The following is a 24416-nucleotide window of genomic DNA, read 5'->3' as shown; positions in this document are numbered from 1 at the left end:
CATGCTCCCAACTTTGTGGGAACAGTTTGGAGATGGCCCTTCCTTTTCCAACACGACTGCGCACCAGTGCACAAAGCAAGATCCATAAAGACATGGATAAGCGAGTTTGGTGTGGAAGAACTTGACTGGCCTGCACAGAGTCCTGACCTCAACCCGAGAGAACACCTTTGGGATGAATTACAGTGGAGACTGCGAGCCAGGCCTTCTTGTCCAACATCAGTGTTTGACCTCACAAATGCACTTCTGGAAGAATGGTCAAAAATTCCCATAAACACACTCCTAAACCTTGTGGAAAGCCTTCCTAGAAGAGTTGAAGCTGTTATAGCTGCAAAGGATGGGCCCACATCATATTAAATCCTATGGTTTAAGAATGGGATGTCACTCATGTTCATATGTGTGTGAAGGCAGCCGAGCGAATACTTTTGGCAATATAGTGTATATTGATTTATGATGACATCGGACCATGCCTGTTGTCGTATTTCAACGTGATGACGTGCACACCGGGGGCGATCGCTTTAGGTAATGTGACTGCCCTGTGTGAGCAGCCCTTTACAGTAAAGTAACGAGTGTAGTTGTTGTCAACCCAACCCGGTTCACTGTCTCTGCTTCACTCCGTGGAGACACACGGAGCGCTCAGCTCTGCCCGCGGTCAAACAGAGGAGAGGAGAGAAACTCAGCTCAATCATAAATGACAACAAACCACAATAGGGCCTGTTTATTTATGTTATTTATCTAATTTATGTGAACTTGTTTCATTTAGGCTCAGTGTGAGCGTCTACTGTGTTTTGCTGTCATTTATGGTCGCACTGAATTTCTCTCCTCGAAAACGGTGGAGCCGACGTCCTGACAGGTTGGAGTTTGTGCAGCTAGCACAAACACAATAATTTACCATGATGATGATAAATGAATGCTATGTAAAACTACTGAAAACAGACCAACTCATTAGACTAAGACCGCTCAGACTCACTACCACCTACTGCTGCGCACTGAGCTGGAGCAGAGCTGAGGCGACCGACTCCCTCTTGTTACGTCATATGACGCGATGTTGAAAAAAAGAGCGTTTTTAGGCGCTTTGCTCAAAACGGCCACTTTTTCCTCTGAATACGTGCCCTAATATCTTGTAAAACATATGAAATCCTGCATTAACCTTTCACATGGTCATTTTCACACAATGTTACGTATAAATTTTGTAAAAAATTTAACCTGCAATATGCTCTTTAAGTGTGAGTCCATATTTTGACTGTGTTGTACTTCAAGATCCAGAGGCTGTTTTTGTAGGTCTGATAGTTTTTGAGCTTTCATCTTTCCAGCACATGCAGTTTCGGAAATCATTTTTCACCACACGACTGCTTTGGCTGCATCCCATAGTATTACAGGGTTTACATTTCCATTATCATTATTAGGGGTGGGACTTGTAAACGTGTACACGGTTAGCCAATCATAAACGTTTAGAAAAAAACGCTAACCGTGTACACGGTTTTTTTTCATCACGTGACTTTAGGTTCACTTACAAGCGTGATGGCATCCAGCAAAAATAGAAGCCCTGTTTGGCAGTTTTTTGAAAGAAACTTAACTGGAAACACTGTCAAGTGTAAACTCTGTAATGCTGAATTAGCTTTTAAGGGTAGCAGCACAGGCTCAATGGGGAACCACCTGCGGTGGAAACACCCAAGTAGCCTGGGGGCAGAGTCCGGCATCAGTGCAGGTGCGAGTGGTGGGCAACAGCAAGCTAGCATCACGGAGTTTTTATCCAGAAAATGCAACAAGCCAAGAAATGAAGCAATTACCAACCTAATTGCGGAAATGGTCGCCCTCGACATGCAGCCTGTGTCGATTGTCGAGGATGACGGCTTTTACAAACTGATCAAATATCTTGAGCCAGAGTACGAACTTTCCTGCAGGAGGACAGTTTCCTCCCGGGTAACTAAGCTGTACCACGATTGCTCCGCTCAAATAAAACGCCTGCTAAATCAAGCACTTTATGTGGCGCTGACGACCGACTGCTGGACGTCCCTTAATGCAACTTCATACATTACGGTGACCTCTCATTTTCTAGACCAGGAGTGGAATATGCAGGCGGGTGTTTTATCTACACGAGCCATGGAGGAGAGGCACACTGGAGAGAATCTCCACAGGGAATTAAACACTGTGGTGGCTGAGTGGGTGTCGGAGATTGGCCGGGTGAGTGCGTGCGTTCACGACAATGCAGCGAACATTATCAAGGCCAACCAAGACTGTGCCTGGGAATCAGTGTGCTGCTTTGCCCACACTCTTCAGCTTGCCATTCACGACGGGTTCAAGGCCGTACCGGTCCTGGAGCGCATCGTTGGAGCCTGCAGCAAGTTGGTTTCACACTTCCATCACAGCACAATTGCCACGCAAGCTCTTCATGCCAAACAAAAACAGATGTTACCAGACAAAGAACATGCACTTATTCAGTGTTGCAAGACCCGGTGGAATTCCATATATGAAATGTTTGCGCGGCTGCTGGAGCAACGATGGGTGATTACTGCTGTGCTTTCAGACCGCTCTGTCACCAAACCCGGGGATGTCATGTTTCACGGTCTGTTTTGCATTTTATTTTCTCCCTCATGTTTCATGTCTTGTACTTCCTGTTTTATTTTGTGATCACTCACCCCTGTCTCTGTTCCAGGTTCCTGTCTGCCCCGCCCCCTCCTCGTCTGTGTTCACCTGTTCCCTGATTGTGTCTCCCGCACCTGTGTCTAATCACTCCCCATTAGTCCTGCTTATATTCCCCCTTTGTGTCTTGTCTCGTCGCCAGTTCGTTGTAGCGTTTAGCTCTCGTACCAGCGTTTTTCTCACAGTCACAGTCATAGTCTTCGTGTGTATTACCTTGCCTGTTTCCTCGACATTGCCTTTTGCCTCACGTTTTTGGATACCTCTGCCTGGTCTGACTGCTTCTCCGTGTACCGACCTCTGCCTGTAATTAAACCTGCTCTTTGGATTCTACCGGTCTCTGTCGTGCATTTGGGTCCTGCCTATTCTGTGCTTTGTTCATGACAGAACGAACTGGCCAGAATGGACTCAGCCGACTCAGACCCGGTGCGTCAAGCCCTTCGTGCGCAGGGCCAAAGGCTGGCGCAACAAGAAGACCAGCTCGTGTCTCTGTGCGCGGATTTGAGAGCCCTGGCTGCTCGACAGGACTCAATGATGACATCGCTGGAATCACAGTTTAATGAATTATTCTCTCTCATGCCTCGAAGCGCACCAGCGGCGGAAACGCCGGACTCGGCTACTCTTCTGGACTCACCCACTGACTCGCAGCCTCTCTCCAGTGCTGTCTCGTCATGCCTGCAGCTCGCCCGTCCTGAGCGATTCTCCGGAGAATCAGGCGATGTGAGGCCTTTTTTGATGCAATGTGAACTGCATTTTGAAATGCAGGCTTCGGCTTTTCCTACGGACCGGACCAAGGTGGCCTTCATCATCTCCCACCTCACGGGCCGAGCAGAGGCGTGGGCCACCGCTGAGTGGAGCCGCGGGTCGATAACCTGCTCTAGCCTCGCCGAATTCACTCGAGCCCTCGAGCAGGTCTTCCAGCACACCTCGCCGGGCAGAGAAGCCGCCAGGTCCTTGCTAAGATTGAGGCAAGGTAAGCGTAAGGTTTCGGACTATGCCATTGATTTTCGCACTATCGCCTCTGAAAGCGAGTGGAATGGTGCAGCCTTGATCGATGCATTTTTTCAAGGACTTTCTGAACCCGTAAAGGATCAGCTGGTCTCCGTCGACCTCCCGGGGGATTTGGATTCTCTCATCGCCTTAGCCATAAGGATCGATAAGAGACTCACCGAGCGTTATCAGGAACGGGGCCGACTCCGGACCCGCTCGTCGCCACACCGGGGATGGAGGAGCAGCTCGGAGGATCGGCCTAACCACGTCCGGCCACCTGCAGCCAGTCTGATCCCCACTAGCCACCCAGCGGAGGAGCCCATGCAGCTGGGACGCACCCATCTCCCCGCGGAAGAACGTCTTCGTCGCCAGAGGGACGGCAGATGTTTTTACTGCGGTCAATTGGGGCATTTAGTAAGTGCTTGCCATGTCAAGGGTGCCGGTGCACAGATTAGGAAGCCGCTAATGGTGAGTCGTAGTTTCATTATTAGTAATCCTGCCCAATACCAACCCCAAGTCAAGATTATTTCTGACTCTGATTCACTTATGGTTTCTGTGTTCATCGATTCTGGTGCAGACGCTAACTTTATGAACTCTTCCCTTGTTAGGAGGCTAGGGCTGAGAAAGTTCGCTCTCCAACACCCCCTAGAGGTTAAGGCTGTAGATGGCACTCCCCTGGGCAGGATTACCCACCGAGCTCAATCAGTTAAGCTAATCTTCCCTGACTCACACACAGAAATGTTAAGTTTTCATATTTTTGACTCTATGGCTCATCAGGTGATTTTAGGGCATCCTTGGCTAAAAACTCACAATCCTGACTTTGACTGGGCCAATGGGAGAATCACCTCCTGGGGCCCTAACTGTGCCAACACCTGTCTCCTCAAACCGAGAGGTTCTGTTCCCCCCTCCGGCACCTCTAACCCTGACCTGGTTAATGTGCCGTCATGCTATCATGATTTAGCTGAGGTTTTTAGCAAGGCTAAAGCCACATCCCTGCCACCACATCGATCGTATGACTGTGCCATTGACTTGTTACCTGGTTGCACCCCGCCCAGGGGTAGGTTATACTCTCTCTCAGCTCCTGAACGCAAGGCCATGGAGGACTACGTGAGGGATTCCCTCGCCGCCGGAATTATCCGTCCCTCCTCCTCTCCTGCTGGAGCAGGATTCTTCTTCGTGGATAAGAAGGATAAGACCCTCAGACCATGCATTGACTATCGTGGCCTGAATGACATAACAGTCAAGAACAGGTACCCTCTTCCCCTCATCTCTACAGCTTTTGAGTTATTGGAAGGGGCCACTGTCTTCTCTAAACTCGACCTCCGTAACGCTTACCACTTGGTCAGAATCAGGGAGGGGGACGAGTGGAAGACTGCCTTTAACACACCAACAGGACATTATGAATATCTAGTCATGCCTTTTGGACTCACCAATGCTCCTGCAGTGTTTCAGAACCTTGTCAATGATGTACTCCGTGATATGCTTAATGTTTTTGTCTTTGTGTATTTAGATGACATCCTGATCTTTTCCCCCGATGAGGAGACTCACACTCGCCACGTCCGCTCGGTGTTGCAGCGGTTGCTCCAAAACCAGCTTTTTGTTAAAGCAGAGAAATGCGAGTTTCACAAACCCTCAGTCTCTTTCCTTGGGTTTGTGCTTGCTGAGGGGGAGATCAGGATGGACCCTGAAAAGGTCTCTGCAGTGGCGGATTGGGCCACTCCCAGTTCACGCAAAGAGGTTCAAAGGTTTCTGGGTTTTGCCAACTTTTACAGGAAATTTATCCGTAATTACAGTACTATTGCCTCACCCCTGCATGATCTTACCTCTCCCCATAGACCATTTGTCTGGAGCCCCGAGTGCGAAGCTGCATTTCAGGGTCTTAAGAAGAGCTTCACCTCCGCCCCTGTGCTCGCCCTCCCGGACCCCAGCCAGCAGTTTGTGGTTGAGGTAGACGCTTCCGACATTGGTGTTGGCGCGATCCTCTCACAAATTAATCCCAAGGACGGTAAGCTCCACCCCTGTGCTTACCTGTCCAAGAAACTCTCCTCAGCAGAACAAAATTATGATATTGGTGATCGTGAGCTGCTGGCTGTTAAAGTGGCCCTGGAGGAGTGGAGACATTGGCTGGAGGGAGCTTCCCAGCCGTTTCAGGTTTGGACTGATCATAAAAATCTTGAATATTTAAAATCAGCCAAGAGGTTAAATGCTAGGCAGGCTAGATGGGCTATTTTCTTTAGCCGCTTTAACTTTACGCTCTCCTACCGACCTGGTTCTAAGAATGTCAAACCTGATGCTCTGTCGCGTATGTTTTCTCATGACAATGTTGACTCTGAACCCAAAACCATCTTACCCAAGACCTGTTTTGTTGCTGTGCTTTCATGGGAGGTGGAGAGCAAGGTTAAAGCCGCTGCCGAAGGGGTGGCTATTCCCCCCGACTGTCCTGATGATAAACTTTTTGTGGTGCAGGCCCTCAGGGGGGATGTTGTTCATTGGGCCCACACTAATAAGACTGTCTGTCACCCTGGCATTAACAGAACTTTATCTGTAGTGCAACAACGGTTTTGGTGGCCTAAAATGGTTCAAGATGTGACTGATTATGTCAACGCTTGCTCTGTGTGTGCCTGTCATAAAGTCTCTCACCAGAAGCCCTCAGGAGGACTTAGGCCCTTGCCCATCCCTCAACGCCCCTGGTCCCACATCTCCATGGACTTTGTTACTGGACTTCCCCTCTCTAATGGTAACACTGTGGTTCTGACTGTGGTTGACAGGCTTTCTAAAATGGTGCACTTTATTGCCTTGCCTAAGCTCCCCTCAGCCAAGGAAACGGCTGAGGTCATGATGAATAACATTTTCCGGATTCATGGTTTCCCCAAAGATGTTGTTTCCGACAGAGGCCCTCAGTTCATCTCACGGTTCTGGAAGGAGTTCTGCAGTCTGATTGGTGCCACCGTCAGCCTTTCTTCTGGGTTTCATCCGCAGACCAACGGACAATCTGAGCGCCTCAACCAGGAGCTCGAGACTGGTCTTCGCATCACCGCCTCCCAGAATCCTGGCACCTGGTCACAGAAACTGCTCTGGGTCGAGTTCGCCCACAACACTCTCCCGTCTGCATCCACTGGTCTTTCCCCATTTCATATTGTTCACGGTCACCAACCCTCTCTTTTCCCCACCATAGACTCTGAGTCCTCGGTCCCTTCCGCTTTGGCCTTGGTGAGACGCTGCAGGAGAACCTGGGAGCGAGCCCGCCAGAACCTCATACGGCAGTCCAACCTCTACAAGGCAGCCGCGGATCGTAAGAGGAGACCCGCTCCACATTACAGGAACGGCCAGAGGGTGTGGTTGTCCACCAAGAACCTGCCCCTTCGGGTGGAGTCTAAGAAGCTCGCTCCCAGGTTCGTCGGTCCATTTCCCATTGTCAAGGTCATCAACCCTGTCACTGTCCAGCTCAAGCTCCCAAGGTCTATGCGGGTCCACCCCACGTTTCACGTCAGCCACATCAAGCCAGTCAGAACCTGTCCACTTGTCCCTCCGGCCAAGCCCCCTCCACCCGCCCGGTTCGTGGATGGCGGCCCAGTGTTCTCTGTCCGGAGGCTCCTGTCTGCTCGCCGTCGGGGCCGGGGGATCCAGTACCTTGTGGACTGGGAGGGCTATGGGCCCGAGGAGCGCTCCTGGGTGCCGTCAAGGTTCGTCATGGACCCCTCCCTCATCCGGGACTTTCATGCCTCCCACCCTGATGCGCCTGGGCCTTCAGGGGCCGGCCCTTGAGGGGGGGGTACTGTCATGTTTCACGGTCTGTTTTGCATTTTATTTTCTCCCTCATGTTTCATGTCTTGTACTTCCTGTTTTATTTTGTGATCACTCACCCCTGTCTCTGTTCCAGGTTCCTGTCTGCCCCGCCCCCTCCTCGTCTGTGTTCACCTGTTCCCTGATTGTGTCTCCCGCACCTGTGTCTAATCACTCCCCATTAGTCCTGCTTATATTCCCCCTTTGTGTCTTGTCTCGTCGCCAGTTCGTTGTAGCGTTTAGCTCTTGTACCAGCGTTTTTCTCACAGTCACAGTCATAGTCTTCGTGTGTATTACCTTGCCTGTTTCCTCGACATTGCCTTTTGCCTCACGTTTTTGGATACCTCTGCCTGGTCTGACTGCTTCTCCGTGTACCGACCTCTGCCTGTAATTAAACCTGCTCTTTGGATTCTACCGGTCTCTGTCGTGCATTTGGGTCCTGCCTATTCTGTGCTTTGTTCATGACAGGGGATGCACGCAGTCTCGAGCTGAGAGATGAGTACTGGAAAATCATGGAGGAGATTGAGCCAGTACTGAAAGCCTTGGAGATAGCTACAACAGCCACCTGCGGGGAGGAGGCGGTCTCTATTTCGTGTGTGTATCCGGTGGTATGTGGCCTAATGAATGAACATCTGCAGCCTACAGACAGTGATGGAGGAGATGGCAGGGTCACCGTTTTTTTAAACACGGTACGAGACTCGTTTGATAGAAGATTCCTGCCGCGGGACACTGAGACGGCATCACAGCCTGCCGTTGTGGCTGCAGTTCTTGACCCCCGACACAAAAAGCTGAGGTTCCTGTCGCCTGATGTGCGCGCTGCTTCCAAGACGCACATGGAAGAAATATTTGAGAAGGAAAAAGAAATGGCAAGAGCAAGACCTGGTGAGCAGGAGACAGAAGATGAACCAGGCGCCAAAAAACATAAGAGTGCCATGGCTTTTCTCCTGGGAGCGCCCTATCATGTTGAAGAGCAGGAGGAGAACTCGGAATCTGAGTTAGAGCAGTACCTGTCCCTCCCGGCTATTCCCCTTGAGGCAGACCCCCTTGAGTGGTGGAAAAAACACGAACAACAATATCCCATCATGTCAAGGCTGGCCAGGAAGTTTCTCTGCATACCGGCCACGTCGGTGGCGTCAGAGAGAGTTTTCTCCGCAGCGGGCCAAGCGGTGTCCAAGTTACGCTCAAGGCTTCTACCAGACAACGTCGATAAGCTCATATTCCTGAACAAAAACTTGCCCAGGTATTCATCATAATTAATTACCGGTATAACTATTACGCAACATAATTAGGCTATACACTACACCCCATTATGGCTGATTAGTTTTCATTATTGTTTTGAGCTGATGAATCGAACTTTGGCTATAATGTTTGCATTAGTTATTTATTTTGTAGCCTGCATGAATTTCGTTCCTGTCCATTTTTAAAAGCATAGCCTTTTGTCTTTATGTTTTCCAGACCAGAGAGGCCCTGCAAGAAAAGCAAGACGAAAGCCATGTAGAATACCGTAGATGGTGAACAAAAAAAGCGGCCGCTTTTTTCTTTATTTTTGATTGCCGGCACTCATCATCTCCACGCTCAATTCCTTTTTATTATGCTTTAAACACGATGTGTTAATAGCTCATTATTATTATTTTTTTTATCTCACATATTGTTCAATGTGTTTTTTTTCCTTTACATTTTTGGTTGATGTTCTGTCGGCCAATAGCCATATTTGCATAAAAATGTCATCCTCCCGTCTGCTCGTTAAAAGAAAAGCATATTTATTTTGTTATTGGAATGAGAACACGTAAAACGCACTTTACATTATATTTTATGTTATTTATTCATTTAAGGACGGTGACAAAAAAGCAGAGCTAAAATGTTAGAATTTATTCATGTCCATGTTCTTGCTTGCGAAAATGATGGATGATTTTCGTTTATGGTTAATTCATTAACAATGGTGAAAGGGCCTAACGTTATTCATTTAGTTATAATTTTATGCCGGTCTGATGTAGGCCGTAATTTTGTATTGGAGTAACCTACCACTTCACTGTTAGCATCTTGTTTTAATAAACTTACATGGCTTATAACAGCGTAAATGGATGTGTGGACTGTGTTATTTGAATGGTGACAGTGCCCTCTAACGGTTGTATAGGCCTAGCTGTCAAAATCCACAAACTGAACTGAAGACACGTGTACACGTGTACACGTGTACACGCAATTATACAGCGCGTGTACACGTTTAGAATTTTTTGTACACGTTCCCACCCCTAATCATCATCCTTCAAATATGGCTGTAATTTGTTTTTCAATCTTTCCTTAAACCCACTGTTATTCAGCACACTTATATTTAGCTTCCATGTTGTTGATTTTGGTCTGCTATCTAAATCTAATTTTAAATAAATAGTTGAGTGGTTTGATATTTCTCCTGAGCTTATCTCGCATTCTTTTAGCCTGTGCCTTTCAGATTTTTGCATGAAAATATCATCAGTCCTTGAATAAACATCATGACGATTTGAAAAAAAACTTGTACTATCTATCCAGACAGTGAAAATCTTTCCAGACATCAATTTTTATTAACCCATCTTTCTGTGGTTGTGATTTTCCTGTTTTGATTAGTTGTATCAAGACTTTGATTAAGAATAATATTAAAATCACCAGCACAAATAAGAACTCCAGCAGACTGGAATGCTCGTAGATCAAATATTTTTTATAGAAGACCCTGTTGCTATCTGGAGGAGCATAAACATTAAGAAGAAACATGAAGAAAAGTCATAGAATTATTTTACACCAGAAGCTGTCCAGAGTTTTAGTTTCATTTTAAGGTCAGAATGGATAGGAATTAGCATGCAGCACCTGCAGGCTAATCCCTGTCTCACATCAGTTTGTGAGCTTTACTGCAGACGTGAGGGACGCAACAACAACCAAATGCTGCTGGTGAAAAGACCAAGGCAGGCGAAAAACTCATGTTAACATGTTTTTTTTTTTATTTCAGTGCTTTTGTGGGAAACACTTACCTATTTCACTGTCAGATCCGCTAAGGAATGAAAAGATCTTTCCTGATATAACAGCTGAAATGAAGCACAAGCACACAGTGGAAATATTGCATTAATGCATGCTGTCATATTTGTGTTGGTCTGTCTGCAGCTTCACACACACACACACACACACACACACACACACACACAATGATCACCAGGGAAGTGTAATTCATAAACTTGCATATGAGTTGATTAGGGACTTGGAACAAAAGGATTTGTGTTGTTCTGTCTGCAGCTTCACACACACACGCACGCACGCACGCACGCACACACACACTGAACAGGAAGGTGTAACTCTTCATAACCTTGCATATGCGTTACTGACAACAAATCAAATAAAAATACTCACCAAAACCCAGTGAAAAAATTGGAAGAATGACAGTCATCACCAAGGTCAGCAGATCAAAGTAATATGAGAGTCTATCTGTTTAAAAAAAACAAACAAAGGCTTAGTCAGTGCTAAAAATGTGTTAGTCTTCCTTCAAAGTCAAGCCACAGTTCACAAACCAGATTACCACTGGAAAATATATCAACAGCAACAAACTTGTGTTTGCAGTACAACACTGTGCCATAGATTTAATGCATTCTTCAATTTGTGAAAACAATGCAAAACATTCAAATCACCTTACCTAAGTTTTGCTTTTCAACACTCAAATAATACACAATAATACAGTGAAACACTAACATTACATAAATTAAGATTTATACTTATGCTTACTGTGCGTGAGGAAAGTCTTTGAGTAAAGCCACTAATTTGATCACTTTAACTGTCACGAGTTCAAAAGCTAAAACTAAATACTTCCATAAAATATCTTGATCCACTCCCTCTTCATTTTTCTTTGGATAAAATGATTGTGTTTCCACCTGCTGATCTTTTCCATGTCCTGTTGTTAGTTTTTCCCCAGAGACAGAGACCAAGGCAGGTGAAAAACTCATGTTAACATCTTTTATATTTCAATGCTTTTGTGGGAAACACTTACCTATTTCATCGAGAATTACACCATATAATGAAACGAACCTTCGTGTTATGAAAGCTGAAATGAAGCACAAGCAAACAGTGGAAATACTTCATTAATGCATGTTGTCATATTTTTGTTGGTCTGTCTGCAGCTTCACATACACACACGCACGCACGCACGCACGCACGCACGCACACACACACACACACACACACACACACAATGATCACCAGGGAAGTGTAATTCTTCATAACCTTGCATATGAGTTGATTAGGGACAAGTTAACTTATAAGAAATCAAATAAAAATACTCACCAATAATAACAACCAGAATAACTGCAGCCACCACCACAACTGCCACAGTAACGTAAAGCTGCTTTCTATCTGTTTAAAAACAAAGGCTGAGTCAGCGCTAAAAATGCGTTAGTCTTTCTTCAAAGTCAAGTCACAATTCACAAACCAGATTACCACTGGAAAATATATCAATACCACCAAACAGCTAATCCTGCATGTGTGTGCTGACAAAATGTTAAACTCTTATTCATTTTACTGTGCAGAGTAAACTACAGACCTTTGTAGAACACATTCTTCCATGGCTCGCTCTCTTCCTCACTAACTGGGTTCTTCATTTGGCAGAAGAAATTTTCAACATGGTCGTCATCGTTGGTGATGTCCATCAGTTTACTTGACTCAGTCCACTCTCCTGTATCTCGCCTCCAGCTGTAGGTGATTGGTTCAGCCTCTGGGATCCCTCCATTACAGCTCAGAGCGCAGGGCGGTGAGGAGGGAGAACAAGACAGTGGCTCCAGTGCCACCGTGGGCTTTGGGACTTTCTCTGTTGGTGGACAAAACAGATTTCCTTCTTCTTTAGTCTCTCTCACAGAAGTACTAGTAACTTGGAAACCTCACATACTGTATAAATCATCTAAAACAGCTATAGGTTTTGGCATTATCGGTAAAATCAGACCCTGATAAGCAACAGAACTAGTGTTAATTTGTATAACAGAGTGATATACCCTTTTATTAGATATAGTAACATTGCATTGCCAAGTACCCACAGGACCAAACGTCTGACATTTTACCATTTACAGACGAGATGAGAACTGTTAGCCATGCAGGCTGCATGAAGATCATTCAACTCCTTCTCTCTCTGCTCCACTTGGTATTCTGAATATTTATCAGGCCAACTCTACAAATTGCTACAAATGCCTGGGTCTGTTGTAAACATATTGTACCCTCCATTATTCAGCACTACTTCAATCCATCATTTTAACAACAGGTGTTGGGCTTAAGCCCCGAATGTTTTAATGCAAGCCCTGATTTTCTTTTTCTTTTTTTTTTTTGTTTGGAAGAAGTTGGATTTTGAATGTAGCAGAGTTGGAGTTTCAGAGGGGAAGAAGTAATAAAATGTTTCAAGAAATAGGAACATAAGTGCTCCTGGTTGACTACTTTCAAATATCCCCACAATTTCCCCACATGACATGTAACCAGGCAGTTTATAATGTGAATACATTAAAAGCTAGATAACACAACCTGCACTAACTTTCTACAGCAGCTTGGTCACTAATGTTCTCTTTTCTGTACACACACATCTCCTCCTGTGTGGGAGTAAATGTGAGGCTATGAAGCAGAGCTTTGCTGAAAATATGTATCTGTGTTCAATAATCCTACCCTGGGTAGACTGTGCACTGATGGAGAAACCAAAGCCTTTTAGGAAATCATACGATAGATATGCTGTGTCTGATAGAAACACAGGTTTCACTGCTGATGTTTCCAGTTGCTATGATGTGTCTGGTACAGAACAGCCAAGAAACGCCTGCAGACAAACACCGATCATATCATGGGCTCGGTATTGTTCTGCATACAGCATCACAAGGTTGTTGGCAATACCCAGCCCTAACGGTGACTGACTGGACTAATCTGACGTCTTCAGATCCCAACAACACCCCTGATTCTAACTATTCAGCTAAGAGCTGTTATCAGCTTTGTCTACCCAGTCAGAACAGCTCATTCTCAGTTCAGGTTCTTATAGAGGTCCTGCATTTCTACCTGCCTTGTCAACCCTGTCCAGTGTCCAACGGACCTTTACACACTTTTTGTTGGAATAGTCACAATTTATGCCATAATTAGGAGTCAAAGCAGCAAAGGTACTGGAGCCCTCTTATGGTTGTTTGGATTATTCTGGCTTTCTTGGTTTGCAAAACTTTGCAGCTTGGTTGGAAATCTCACCCACAACTCAGGAAAACAAAATTATACTAATTGGGCCACATGGTGGCACTGTCATATTTACATTTTGGCCCATAAGTGCTGAACTGTACATGGCAGCAACACATTTTTTTCCAGGATTTCCAGGGTGAAGATGCATCTCTTAGTGTAAGTCTCCCCCATGCCCCCCTGAGTAGATTTGCTATTTTGCATTTTGTCTAAAACAGTTTTCTTCACTGGTCCTCTAACACATTTTGTCGGCATTTTGATAATCATTAAAGTTTCCCTGTAGTCTCGGTTTAGAATTTGGTGGCAAGATGAATTTTACAAAACTTGCAGTAACTCATGAACACACTCAGATATCAACCTGAAATTTGAGATATCTGGTCAGGAGTGTTCACTGAGCGTATGCGTCCAAGGATGTTGTGTTGCATCCCTAGGGGGTGCCACAAATGGAAAAAGTTTCCACATTAATTAGTCAACACACAAAGATTTTTATTTTTTTTTTGCCAAACATAGAAGAATACATTCATATTCAAATTCCTCTAAATTTTGCGTTTAGTTGAAGACTGTTTAATTTACTTTGACTTGTGGTTATATTTCGCATTTTAATTGTCACACCAACTCAAATACTTCAAGTCTGGAGGTGACAACAGGAGAAAAAAACATCATAGAAATTGTTTTTGTACACACAACTAAAAGCCTTTAAGTAGATGAAAGACAAAAAATTCAAAAAAAATTCTCAGCATTTGTGTGCTGACAAGATCTTTAACCTTTATTATTATATTACTCTATTACTGTGCAGAGTAAACTAAATACCTGGGTAGAATACATTCTTCCATGGCTCGCTCTCTTCTTCACTAACTGGGTTCTTCATTTGGCAGAAGAAATTTTCAACATGGTTGTCATCCTTGGTGATGTCCATCTGTTTACTTGACTCAGTCCAGTTTCCTGTATTTGGCCTCCAGCTGTAGGTGATTGGTTGGGCCTCTGGGATCCCTCCATTGCAGCTCAGTTTGCAAAGAGATGAGGTGGAAGAACAAAACAGTGGCTCAACTGTCACCGTGGGCTTTGGGACTTTCTCTGTTGGTGGAGGAAACAGATTTCCTTCTTCTTTAGTCTCTCTCACAGAAGTACCAATAACTTGGAAACCTCACATACTGTATAAATCTAAATTAGCTACAAATATAGGCATTATTGGTAAAATCAGACCCTGATAAATTACAGAACTTTTAAAAATTGTATTACTCTGTGGCGTACCCTTTTATTAGCTATAGTAACACTGCTCACCTAATCTCATGGAGATTAAGACGTTGCTGTATCTGTCTCATTCCTGTAATACCTTCTATTGACCTGTAATACCTTCTATAATGTATTTGTTGTGTATTGTTATTACCTTTACTTGTGTCAATTTATGATCTGCACTGATTATCTCTAATAATCAGAAGAACAGGATTTCCCTGTTCCTCCTACATTGAAAAGCTGAAAGTAATCCTGGACCGCTGATGATATCCCAATAATGTTTCAGCCAACTGGATTAAACTATCACTTGGAACGCACAAGTTGCATTGTAATCACAGAACTTGAATGGAGTAGAGCAGTCATGGGACTGTTTCTGTGGTAATTTTGTTGGTAAAATCCTAACTAATAAAATAATAACTAATAAAACTAATAAAATCCTAAACCCTAGGCTAAAAATGAACAACTAAAATCCCTTACACTACACTATAAACTGTTCTTAGCCTAATAACGATATGAACATTGTCAGTCACATAGCTGGACCTTTCATCAACACAGTAAAGAACAAGAACACACATGACTAAAATACTACATACTTACTGATCACAGTAACCATGTATGTCTCGCTCTGGAGTTGGCCATTTAACTCCAAAGAATACACTCCACTGTAGATCAGAGTCAAATTGTCGATCTCCAAACGAGCTGTCTTTCTATCCAGGGTTGTGTGGCCGTGAAATGCTCCGTAGTACTCCACACTTCCTAATTTCTCAACCCATTCCACCACCATGTTGCGATTATGTTTCCACAGGATGCTTGTCAGGGGCTTGAACTCAGCAGGAATGGGTGACTCCAATATGAGTTTACCTCCATCTGCAAGGTATATTTGTTTCTCTGCACCTGCAAAGAGAGAGCAGTTTGTCAGTCCAGGTGAAAATGAGCATGTGACACTTCAAATGGCAGGCTTTCAGTTTTCCCCATTACTTTTAGTGACAAAACTTATAGGCTGGGTGGTAGCTAAAAAAAAAAAAAAAAAAAAATCTGAAAAACCTTACATTTTTATAATAAATAGTTAGATTTTGATAGGAAGACACAAGAAAATAAAAACATGTAATTTTTTGGCAATTATTGTAAAATGGTGCATATTATGACCTCAGCATTAGGCAGCAAGGTGACTGATGTTGAAGGGGGTTATTATAGATCAGGGTTTCCCAACTGTTTCCATGCCGGGATCCACATGTAGGGGAATTATTTGTCAAGGGACCCACCGCTTACTTTGTATAATAATAAAGCTGTCAAAAAGTAGTTACACTTTCAATGCACCTACATCAGTCATGAGGGTGAAATCTACATTTGTCTTAAATTCAGGCCATTGTCTTAAATTCAGTGCGAGGCCTCTATCAAATGTGGTATTCCATTTAGTTATTGCAGGTCATTTAAAATGATTCATGTGAAAACCATCAGTACTGACATATTTTGCTTTAAACCTAAATATACCTAAATATACTTGTATACATAAAAAAACAACACTTCTCTGTTCATAAACAATATATAGGCTACAAAAAATAAGTGCAAATTAAATAAATTTTGTTGAATAACAGTTTTTTTTTGTTTTTGTTTTTTGTTAAATTCAATCTCTAACTCAGATTATAATCTCATGAACAAAACATAAAACCGTGAGCTAGTCATTTTAGGCTGATAGTGTTTGCATTCTGCACAGGACATCACAGACAATGATGCATTAAAGGGGCATGCCAGATTGTGCCACCTAGTGGTTGTACACCTACACTGCATGATTTAAAATTTCCACCCTCCACAGAGGTTTTTCACCTGCTGCACCAACAGCATCTCTGTTGCCTACCATGTGATAATGCAGTTGGTTATGCAGGCCTTGGAATTACAAACAGCGTGGGTCATATGACAACTGAGTGCTGAATTCATGTTTCACTGGACTGTTGTAAAAATGAGAGGATTCTTATTATGGATTAAAATGGGCAGTGTGCATAGAAAAAACCCACAAGAGTGCAATGCTGCCTAACACTGCTTCTGGTACACTTAAGTACTCACTTTGACAATTATTCAAGTGACTGTGCTCCTTTAGTACAAAATTCTGTGCAGTTGCTGCCTGTTCGAGGAATGTGCAGCCGTGTGTATTTCTACTATCTTGTATTTCACCAATTGAATTCTAGTTAATTCTCCACCTTATCCTCTTTTTAAAATTTGTAAGGCACATATTTTTATATTTTGTATTTCTTTCTGTTTTCTTGTCATTTAATTCTCTTGAGAATTGAGCTACTGCAACTGTCCCAATTTCCCCTGGGGGGATCAGTAAAGTATACCTGATTTCTGATTATTTAAATGTTTTTTTCTCAAACTATTTCTCACCTTGCTTTTCCCTTCAGTCATGACAATTAACATTCTGATTTATAGCATTTGGGTTGCGAGTGGGTGAAAAAAAAGTCTCAGTTGAGTCGGTTAAATACTTGTGGCGATCTCCCCGCAGCAGAAACCATGACTGTATCTCCACATTAAGAGAGAGGCTGTGAGAATTTATGGACAAGATACAGTGGTGTAACTTCTCAGATTATTTAATAATCCAAAACACCAACAGGAACGGTGTGCATCTAATATTAATTAATATTCTGTATTCTACACAGCCAAAAGGTCAAACACACAGTCCAGCTTCATACATATAAATTGTTTGGAGTAAAGCAGCCATTGTCCTGATAAATCCTGAGCTCCATCATAGCGGTCTAACAACTTATTTCAGGATCTCAAAGCTGAATTCTTTTTCCCTGGAGAGTTTCCACTGTTGTGTCAAGTTTCGAGCTACAGTTTTATGCCTGTGTGGGGTTTCGGGGATGCTGAACTGTGTTGCTACAACCTTCTGTTTTGGAGATATATATATATTAAAAAACTACATTTCCCATTATCAAAAACAAACTCAGTGTAAAAAGAGAGATCTGTCTGTAGCAGCACAGCAGCAGCAGCACTGCTGTCTTAGTGAACACACACCACACACACACACACACACACACACACACACACACACACACACACACATCCAGCACTATATGTATTTGCCTTTGCCTTTCCACATTCAGCTTTGCTTACTGTTACTGCCACTTGTTTTGTTTAATATTTGTCATTACCAAAAGCAAAAATAAATAAATAAATAAATAAAAAGGGGTGTAAAATTTGGTAGGGACACCAGGGACACGTCCCTACCAACATCCAGCCACTACTGTACAGTCCCTACCAATATAAATACTGTCCCGTCAATGTCTAGTATCTAGTAAATGCTTATGGTACACAAAGGGTTAACAGTCGGACACAGCGTGCACAGCGGAGCAGCTGCAGTCCATGTCTATCTGCGACTGTCAGCTGTTCCACGTTGGGCGTAGTTTATGGTACCGAGTTTATCAGTTGACACATGTGTGTGTGTGTGTGTGTGTGTGTGTGTGTGTGTGTGTGTGTGTGTGTGTGTCTGTGTGTCTGTGTGTTTGGTAATATGGCACAGACAGGATGGGTTCCAAAAAAAGAGAAGTGGACATAAGAAGTTTCTTTAAAAGTCAAAGTGGAAGTTACTTAAAGAAAATAGCCCCACTTTATTTATATTATTATTATTATTATTATTATTTATATTGCTGATGTGTGGTTGATAATAATGGTGATAACAATAATAGTCAACTAAGCTACTGATATTTTTCTTCACTGTTTATGTTGTCAGGTGGCAATTATAACAATAGTTCAGCATGCTTCTTTGGAATGAGAGCTTGTATCAGGCACATTGGCCTGTTGTCTCTAGGGAAGCAGGAATTATCCATTTTTACTAACCATGATTTAAAATGTCAAGGTTATATAACTGTAGAGCCTCAACAACACAGAGATTTAAAAAAAAAAAAGAAAGAAAAAAAAAAAAGCTTAATTTAATGCCAAAGAGTTACACTTTTTTGTTATTTTATGTACCATTTCCATGTATCATTTGTGTGTTGAGAGGCAGCAACTGTTTGAAAAACACCAACAAAGAAAGTCTGTGAGGAAAATACAGTAAAACCTCAGGTTACACATGTTCATGTGATTTTATACATCCATATTGATGTGGAATAAATTTTTCATAATAATTGTGAAACTGGTTTTTCTATACTTTTCTATATTTAGACTATAACTATACCATGAAAATCTATGGTTGTTGCATCCTAAATTGTCCCGCTGTTCATATGACATGTATCAATATATTTTTGTCAGGTGACAGGTAGCAGAGATACAGGAGGAGAGGCTGGAGGAGATGGAGGAGGAGAGGCTGAAGGAGATACCTGTAGAGGAGGAGAGGCTGGAGGCTCACAGGTGAGGTTGAATAATTACATAGATATGTTAGTAGTGAGATTCAGCATTGTGACAAATGTTAGAGTGATGATGATTTGTATAAATGGTTCACCCATGTGGCTTTGAAATCAGAGCTTTCAAGGTTCATAAACCATGCATCAATGTATTTTATCAGGTGACAGAAGCAAACCTGCCAGGTAGAGATGCAGGACCAGGAGATGCAGGTAGAGAGACAGGAGACTCACAGGTGACGCATTGGCTTGTAACAATGTGATAATAAGAGTAAACATGGATAATTATTTTGTACAGTTTTATATTAAGGCCACTGGTGTACTAAGAGGTCTCATCATGTGTAAATGTATTACCAGTTTGTAATGTCAAAATCAAACCTACGCCCTTGGGTTGCTGTCCCATCTACACTTCCTCATTTTAAAATCTGACTCAAATGAATTTGTAATTGAACAGCCCGGCATGATTATCAATATGTTTCCATTTTAGCATAGCCACTTTTACTGGAGGGTTTGACTCGTGTTCCACTGCCAGAAACAGCAGCATAAACAAGTACAGGACACAGTCTCAGAGATCAAAGACACACCTCAACTTCACGGAAACATTCAGAAAATGTTAACATCTCTCTTCTCAACGTGTGGCCTTTTTCTATGAGCTCACAGTCACGAGGCTGTAATACACAGTTTGTATTTCCCAAACTAAAGACGGGCTTGGAGTTTAACAAAACCAGTTCAATTCAGTTTTATCTGCATAGCGACGTCAAATCATCACAGGAGTTTTCTCAAGGAGCCCAAACATTATATCAGCAACGCTGTGGAAAAAAACAGCCTCTCATCACACTGAAGCCAGTGTTTCCATCAGGGAAGTGAAGTGGGGCGTTTCATGAAACTTACCCTCTGTAAAGTCCAGCAGCAGCACAGCTAGGAGCCCCAAGAAAATCGCACGTCTACCCATGTCTACAGGCAGAAATGAAAAACTGTTTTATATAAAACTGTCATTTCCTATGGCACGAAGCAGGAGCTCTGTCAGCGTCTGAGCTGCAGGTCGTGCCTGCCTTTACCTCCAGATACAGAACTGAAAGCAAAAGTAAAATGGTCCGTCTGGGAGAGGGGCTGGGGTGGGCTCGCTGCCTGGACTGACTCTGCACTTTGAACACTGCTTCGGCTGTAAAGTCACACATGTCTGGAATAGATACTGAAATTATATTTCTTTCTTTTTAGGGCCCGAGCGCTGGAACAGCGCGGAGCCCTATTGTTCTTGTACTAGGCCGGGAGCCAGGTCCACCCCTCAGGATGTTTAGGGTGGTCTCTACATGCCTGGTTCCCACCATGAAGCATGGAGGAGGAGGTGTGATGGTGTGGGGGTGCTTTGCTGGTGACACTGTTGGGGATTTATTCAAAACTGAAGGCACACTGAACCAGCATGGCTACCACAGCATCCTGCAGCGACATGCCATCCCATTTGGTTTGTCCTTAGTTGGACCATCATTTATTTTTCAATAGGACAATGACCCCAAACACACCTCCAGGCTGTGTAAGGGCTATTTGACCAAGAAGGAGAGTGATGGAGTGCTGCGCCAGATGACCTGGCCTCCACAGTCACCGGACCTGAACCCAATCCAGATGGTTTGGGGTGAGCTGGACTGCAGAGTGAAGGCAAAGGGGCCAACAAGTGCTAAACACCTCTGGGAACTCCTTCAAGACTGTTGGAAAACCATTTCAGGTGACTACCTCTTGAAGCTCATGGAGAGAATGCCAAGAGTGTGCAAAGCAGTAATCAGAGCAAAGGGTGGCTATTTTGAAGAATCTAAAATATAAAACATGTTTTCAGTTATTTCACACTTTTTTGTTTACTACATGATTCCATATGTGTTCATTCATAGTTTTGATGCCTTCAGTGAGAATCTACAATGTAAATAGTCATGAAAATAAAGAAAAAACGAGATGAACTAAATGAGAAGGTGTGTTCAAACTTTTGACTGGTAGTATATGTTCACATGTTAAGGTCTTGATGTAATGTTCCTTTTTTGTAGTTCCTTTTTATTGTGACCATCCTCCTGGCTTTGTTTGTGTTTACATAATTGTTTGTTTGTAAGAGAGACATCAACATCAAGCTTTCTACAGTGTTGAAACATAAAAGTGGTTATGTACAATGCATTGGATTTCAGATTAATGCATTTTAGATATTAACCCCTTCATGCCCGAAACAACAAAATCCCATAAAATTAAGATTTGTGAGACTTTATGCACAATAATTAAGTCAAATACATCAAATCTGCTTTCTACAATGTTTATTTAGTCAAACTGGACATGTGCAGTATATTTAATTTTAGATGAATACATATTAACCCTTTCAGGCTTTCTCTCTAGAATATACCCACATTCAATATTGTGTCTTGGTTTGAGAACCTGACTGTCAAAAACAAGACAAAGCTCTCCAAAGCAGTTAAGCTGGGCAGCAAAATCACAGGCTGCAAACAAACCCAACTGTCCCATCACTATGACAGAGCAGTGCAACGGTTGAGTAACAAAATTTTAAATGATTGCAGCCATCCTCTACATCATTGTTTTCAGTTATCCCATCAAGGCAGAGGTATAGAGTCCCCTGTGCAAAGAAAAACATTTACAAAAAATCATTTGTTCCAGTTGCCATAAAATATCTCAATCAGTAAGAATAACCACCTTTGATATACAACATTCTATAGGCCCGTTTCCACCGCAGGAACTTCGGGGTAATTTTATGGGGCCGTGGCCGTTGTCGCGTGTCTCCACCGCCGGAACTACCCCGAAGGAGAGAGTTCCTGAACCTTTACAGGGGCTAAAAAACGGCCCTGCCTCGGGGCAGGGGCTCTGAGCGGCCCCGAAAAACTCCTGGGTTTACTCACGGCGCGATGTGATGTCAACAGAAAGCAGGCGTCCCTAGCAACACGGCCAACACTACCAAGCTAACGCTAACGTGCTAGCTAACGTTAACAACACACTTTTTAGCCGGCATTTTAGGGACGCTAACGTTAGCTTTAGCGGACATTAGCTAACGCTAACAACACGCTTTTTTAACAACACGCATTTTGATACCCCGGTCATGGTCGCGCAACCTCCCGGTAACTTTACAGGAACCTTCCTCCTATTCGGCCCTCTCAGTGGAGACACGGCAGTTGAGAGGGCCGAGCAAGAGGACGTTCCTGTAGCAGCTCCTGCCCCCCAAATACTACAAGGAACATTTTGGTGGAAAGGGGCCTTACGTGAATCCCACCTCAGCACAATGCACTTTATATACACTAGGCAAAAAAAGTTCTGCACCGTTTTTTCAGTCTATAATTTCTCCCCTTTATTTATACCCAATAGTGTTGTATCTTATATCGTTGTAAAGCCTCATTCGTCCTCTTTCCAATGAGATACAACTTGTAAGGATCCTGCATTTCTGGAATGAGTGACACCGGTAATTGTGTGGGAAGCGACCAATTTTTTTTTTTACAAAATCCCTTGCAATATTTTTTCAGTTGATCATTTCTCCCATTTAACAATACTGTTTGGTGTGGTCTTTTATACCGTTAGAAAGCCTGATTAGTCCCCTTTTCAATGAGAAATAAGTTGTAAGGATTGTCAATCGAGTGGTATGACCAACATGGCTAACCATGTCCCCTCCCCCCCCTTTTGAGGGGAGCAAAATCCCATTCAGTGTGTTTTCAGTGGATCAGCATGAGGAGGAGGTGTGAAGCTGTTATTGCTGCAAATGGAAGGTCCACACGCTACTAAGATCCAGTAGGAAATGAATAAAATCTTGTGCGTCCCACCTGTTTAGCTGTGTTGCCTCATCCTTACAGTTATACCCTATTGTAAAGGGGACTGGCATCCCACCAGTATAACGCACAAATCCAATTGGTCTGATCACAAGGGAGAAATGATCAACTGAAAACACACTGAATGGGATTTTGCTCCCCTCAAAAAGGGGGCTAGGGGACATGTTTAGCCATGTTGGTCATACCAATCGATTGACAATCCTTACAATTTATTTCTCATTGAAAAGGGGACTAATCAGGCTTTCTAACGGTATAAAAGACAACACCAATCGGTATTGTTAAATGGGAGAAATGATCATCTGAAAAAAATATTGCAGGGGATTTTGTAAAAAAAAAAATTGGTCGCTTCCCACACAATTACCGATGTCACTCATTCCAGAAATGCAGGATCCTTACAAGTTGTATCTCATTGGAAAGAGGATGAATGAGGCTTTACAACGGTATAAGATACAACACTATTGGGTATAAATAAAGGGGAGAAATTATAGATTGAAAAAGCGGTGCAGAACTTTTTTTGCCTAGTATATTTATATGCAGTATTATATTTATTTGAAGCCAGCCTGCTACCCCAGTATGGAACATCTTATTTAAATCCTACCTCAGCACAATGCACTTTATACTTACAAGAGTTCAGTTCTTACCATCGAGCTCTTGGTGCTATTTAATGTTGCTCTATTATGATTTATGTAACATTTTTAATGTGTCCTGTGATGCACTTAGTATGTTTATGTAAATGTGTTTTTAATGTATGCAAGTCGAAGACAAATGTTTGCCTTCTGCACACAAAAGGTAGACAATAAAGCATTTTTCTATTTCTATTTCTATTTCTATTTCTATTTCTATCTTGAGCATCCTGCACCAAAACATGCAATTAACATTTCCCAGAAATATAGGGTTTACAACTTTTTCCTGCTATTTCAACTGACATGTTTGAAGTTGACTGATTTATTTTAATTGTACAGGTTACATTGGTTATGGAACCTGCACCTGTGGGAGCCTACTTTTGAATTTTGAATATTGAATGATCAATTACCAAGAAAATCAGGAATCATTGATCTGCATAGGTGAATGATTTGGTGAGTGGCAAGAGTCTCTCTTTTTCTTTGTCGAGTCCAAACATTTTGTAACCACTGTGTCCGTGCAATTCTATGCAATGAAATTGAACCATATTTACAACATTTACTTGTAGCAGACCACTTTTTATCAGCACAATAGCATAGACTGGCGTAACTGTGCCAATTTTAATCTCACTGAAGGGTCCCTTGCATTGGATTAACACAAAATATTAACCCGTTGCTTTTCTTTACATGGCTTCATTGGTTATGGATCCAACCCCTGAAGAGTTTGGTTTGCCATGCACAATGTTCTGTTGATGTTTTGCTGTAGGATGCTCAAGAAAGGCCTGAAAGAGTTCATTCATAGGAAAGTAGATGTCGTGCCTCCATGGCAATCA

General features: G+C 43.0%; 1 protein-coding gene and 1 long non-coding RNA gene across 2 annotated transcripts in view; one reads left to right on the top strand and one right to left on the bottom strand.

Moving 5' to 3' along the window:
• Positions 1-24416, bottom strand: part of LOC115371761 (uncharacterized) — a 311531-nt gene that overhangs the window by 28451 nt on the left and 258664 nt on the right. The gene's annotated exons all lie outside the window — the stretch shown is intronic.
• On the top strand, positions 15429-20825 carry LOC115371765 (uncharacterized). The gene is made up of 3 exons (XR_003929386.1): positions 15429-15499; positions 16198-16203; positions 20815-20825. It is a non-coding gene; the product is annotated as an uncharacterized LOC115371765 (long non-coding RNA).

Source organism: Myripristis murdjan, chromosome 14 (assembly GCF_902150065.1).
Source record: "Myripristis murdjan chromosome 14, fMyrMur1.1, whole genome shotgun sequence".
Classification (NCBI taxonomy): Eukaryota; Metazoa; Chordata; class Actinopteri; order Holocentriformes; family Holocentridae; genus Myripristis; species Myripristis murdjan.
The sequence above is the reverse complement of the archived record's forward strand: the minus strand, read 5'-3'. Positions and strand labels throughout refer to the sequence as shown.